This window comes from Gorilla gorilla, chromosome 3 (assembly GCF_029281585.2).
Source record: "Gorilla gorilla gorilla isolate KB3781 chromosome 3, NHGRI_mGorGor1-v2.1_pri, whole genome shotgun sequence".
In the NCBI taxonomy this organism is placed as follows: domain Eukaryota; kingdom Metazoa; phylum Chordata; class Mammalia; order Primates; family Hominidae; genus Gorilla; species Gorilla gorilla.
In genome coordinates this window covers 93,036,633-93,040,604 of record NC_073227.2, presented here as the reverse complement: position 1 = coordinate 93,040,604, position 3,972 = coordinate 93,036,633, and the positions used below count along the sequence as shown (strand labels likewise).

The 3,972-nt window shown below is 36.6% G+C and overlaps 1 pseudogene; it reads right to left on the bottom strand.

Annotated features, from left to right (window-relative positions):
• Positions 1-1,102: 1,102 nt before the first annotated feature.
• LOC101136602 (heterogeneous nuclear ribonucleoprotein A1-like) lies at positions 1,103-2,034 on the bottom strand (annotated as a pseudogene).
• Between the last annotated feature and the right edge of the window lie 1,938 nt (positions 2,035-3,972).

The window sequence follows — 3,972 nt, the reverse complement described above, 5'->3', positions numbered from 1 at the left end:
GTTTCCAGTTCTTGGCTGGTGCTAATAATTTTGCCACAAACATTTGTTTACAGATGTTTTTATAAGCATAAATCTCAATTTCTCTAGGGTAAATACGAAGGAGTGCAGTTGCTAGGTCTTACGGTATTTGCAAGTTTAGTTTTTTTAAAAACTGTCAAACCATTTTCCAGAGTGACTGTACTATTTTACATTATGTCTCCCTTCCAATTTACATGCTGTTTATTTATTTTTCTTGTTTTAGTGCACTGACTAGAACTTCCAGCACTATACTGAATAGGAGTGCTGAGAGCAGAAATCCTTATCTTGCTCTTGGTCTAGAGATAAATAATTCAGTTTTTCACCATTAAATATCATGTTAGCTATAGAGTTTTGTAGATTTTAAAAAATCAAGTTTAGGAAATTGCCCTGTATTTCTGTTTTTATAACAGTTAAAAAATTATAAATTGGTGTTAAACTTTGTTAAATTCATCTTATGAATTAATTGATGTGATTTTTCTTCTTCAGTCTGCTAATATGGTGGATTATACTGATTGATTCTCAACCACTTAACCAGCCTTGCATTTCTGAAATAAACTTCATTTGAATATGGTGTTTAATCATTTTATATATTGCTTACTTCTATTTGCTAACATTTTGATAAGGATTTTTGCCTCTATACTGATGATAAATATTGGTCTGCAGTTTTCTTTTTGTTTTTAAAAAATGTCTTCTTCTTATTTTGGTATCAAGGCAATATTAGCTTCATAAAATGAATTGGAAAGTGGTTCCTCCTTTTCTATTGCTGGAAGAGGTTTTCCCCAGTTGGTGTTAATTATTTAAATGTTATTATAAATATTATTTATTTATTTAAGAAGACACATTTATTAAGCATTATCAGACTATTACATTCAGCAATCAATGGCATGGGTGCAAAAACATATATATGTACATTAAAACTCTTTGTTGGAATGCTTTACACTTTCCACAAAACAGAAACTAAAATAATCTGTTGTACAATTAGTCATAAATACAATCCTTAAGTTTTCCCCAGACTCATGAGTATTGTCTAAAAGATGTCTTCTTCGTAGCAGCTAGGCTCTGCCACCACTGTGCTTGGCTGAGTTCACAAATCTGCTGTGACCTGTAGCTTCCCCGTCACTTCTCTGGCTCTCCTCTCCTGTGAAATTTTCTTTCCTGGCAGGAATTGAAATCTGCCACTGCTATAGCTAGTGCTGCTACCAGAACTACCATAGCCACCTTGGTTTTGTGGTTTGGCAAAGTATTGGCCTCCCCCACGTTAGCGGCCAGAGCTTCTGCCTCCAAAGCTTCCTCCCTTTGTGGGTCCAAAATCTGAAGACAGATTGTTGTAATTGCCAAAATTGTTGTTGCTTCCACCACCTCCAAAATTGCTTCCATCATTACCAAATCCATTATAGCCATCCCCACAGCCACCATATCCACCACCACCATGGCTGCCACCAAAGCCATCATGGCCACTGACGTTTCCTCCATGAACAAAGTTGTCATTCCCACCATAACCACCCCACGACCACCACCAGAGTTTCCAGATCCACTTCAACCTCTGGCTGGAGGAAGCACTAGCCATCTCTTGCTTTGACAGGGCTTTCCTAGTTTCACAGTTGTGGCCATTCACAGTGTGCTATTTCTGAATGACAGTCTTATCCACGGAGTCATGGCTGTCAAAGGTTACAAAGGCAAAGCCCCTTTTCTTGCCACTGCCTTGGTCACTCATGATTTCAATCACTTCAATTTTCCCATACTGTTCAAAATAATCTCTTAGGTGATGTTCTTCAGTGTCTTCTTTAATGCCACCTGCAACAAATATCTTTTTCACAGTTAAGTAGGCACCTGGTCTTTGAGAATCTTCTCTTGAGACAGCTCTCTTTGGTTTTACAACTCTTTCATCCACTTTATGTAGCCTTGCATCCATGGCTGCATCCACCTCCTCCATGTGACAAACCCAAAGCCCCTGGAGCACTTGGTGTTTTGGTCTCTCATTACCACACAGTCCATGAGCATTCCCCATTGTTCTGAATGGCTGCTCAGACTCTCATCGGTTGTTTGAAAGCTCTCTGCACCTGTTCAGGCTCTTTGGGAGATGCTGACTTAGACACCATGGCAGTGGGAAGAGAGACTTTAATGATTCTCCCTTGGCAGCATCCATAGGCAGAAAGGAGCAAACTAATGAATGTATTTCCATGGTTTATTTAGACATGTGTTAGTTTTCAAATATTTGGAGGTTTTACTCTTATCTTTCTTTTATTGATTTGTAGTTTGTTTCCCTTGTGGTCAGACAATACATTGTGTATTATTTCAATACTTTTAAATTGTTGGGAATTTGTTTTATCTCTCAGGTTATTTTGTTTTGGTATATGTTCTATGCATGGGCTTTTGGAAATAATGTATATTCTGTTTTTTAAATGCCAATTATATTTTGATGGTTTTATGGTGTTGTTGAGTTCCTCTATGTCCTTGCTGATTTTCTCTGGTTTTGTTTGTTTGTTTTTGAGACAGGATCTTGCTCTGTCACCCAGGCCAGAATATGGTGGCATGACCATGTTTCTCTGCAGCCTCAACACCAAGGGCTTCAGCAATCCTCCCACCACAGACTCCTGAGTAGCTGGGATTACAGGCCTGTGCCACTACACCCAGCTAATTTTTGTATTTTTTGTACAGACGGTGTTTCACCTTGTTGTTCAGGCTGGTCTCGAATTCCTGAGCTCAAGTGATCCTCCAGCCTTGGCTTCCCAAACTGCTGGAATTACAGGCAGAGCCACCATGCCTGGCCTTTTTGTATAGTTGTTCTACCAGTTGTTGATAGTGTAATGTTGAGGTTTCCAAATATAATTGTGGATTTATCTATGTTTCCTTTTTCTATCAGCTTTTGCTTCACATACTTTGCAACTGTGCTATTTGGTGCATTGACACTTAAGATTGTTATGTCATCTTCATGGATTTACCCTTTTATTATTATATAATGCCCTTTGGCTCTGGGAATCTTTTTTCTCTGAAGTCTACTTTATTTAATACTGATATAGCCACTCTTGCTTTACTTTGATGGATGTTTGCATAAAATATCTTTTTCTATCCTTTTACTTTAAACCTGCCTATATCATTATATTTGAAGTGATTTTCTTATAAAGAACATTTAATTCAGTCAATGCCTTTTAGTTGATATATTTAGCCATTGATATTAATGTAATTATTAATCTGTCAGGGCTTAATTCTGCCATTTTTTGTTTTCTGTGTGTTCTTTCTGTTTTGTTTTGTTTTGTTTTGTTTTTATTTATTCTGTCTTCTGTGTGATACTGAAAGGTTTTATTCGATTCTACTTTGATTTATCCATAGTGTTTCTGAGTGTTTCTCTTTGTATAGCTTTTTAGTGGCTGCTCTAAGTATTATATCATATATAAAAGCACAGCCTACTGGTGTTTTTATTTTATGAGCTTCAGTAAAGTGTAGTAAATGTCCATTAGTTATGTCCATTTATGTTCCTTTCTCTTCTTTCATTTATAATATAACTGCATTAAATATTTCCTCTACATATGTTTAGAAACATATCAACTAGTGTTATAATTTTTGCTTCAGTCAAGAAGAAACAAAGCTTGTTGTATTCACTCACATTTTTGTTTACTGTGTTCTTCTTTCCTGATGTTCCAAGGTTTCTTCTTTAGCATTTCCTTTATGTTTAGAGCACTTCCTTTAGCCATTCTTTTAGGATAGGTCTGGTAGGGACAAATGCTCTTACTTTCCCTTCATTTGATGATGTATTGATTTCCTCTTCATTTCTGATGCATATTTTTGCTGGGTGGGTGTGATTTGTTTGCCAGTTCTTTTCTCTCAGCTTGTGAGAAGTATTATGCTGCTTCCTTCTGTTCTTCATGGTGTCTGATGAGAAATCTGCTGTCATTCTATGTTTTTTTTTTTCCTATAGTAAGCAGTTATTTCTCTCTCACTGCTTTGAAGATTTTT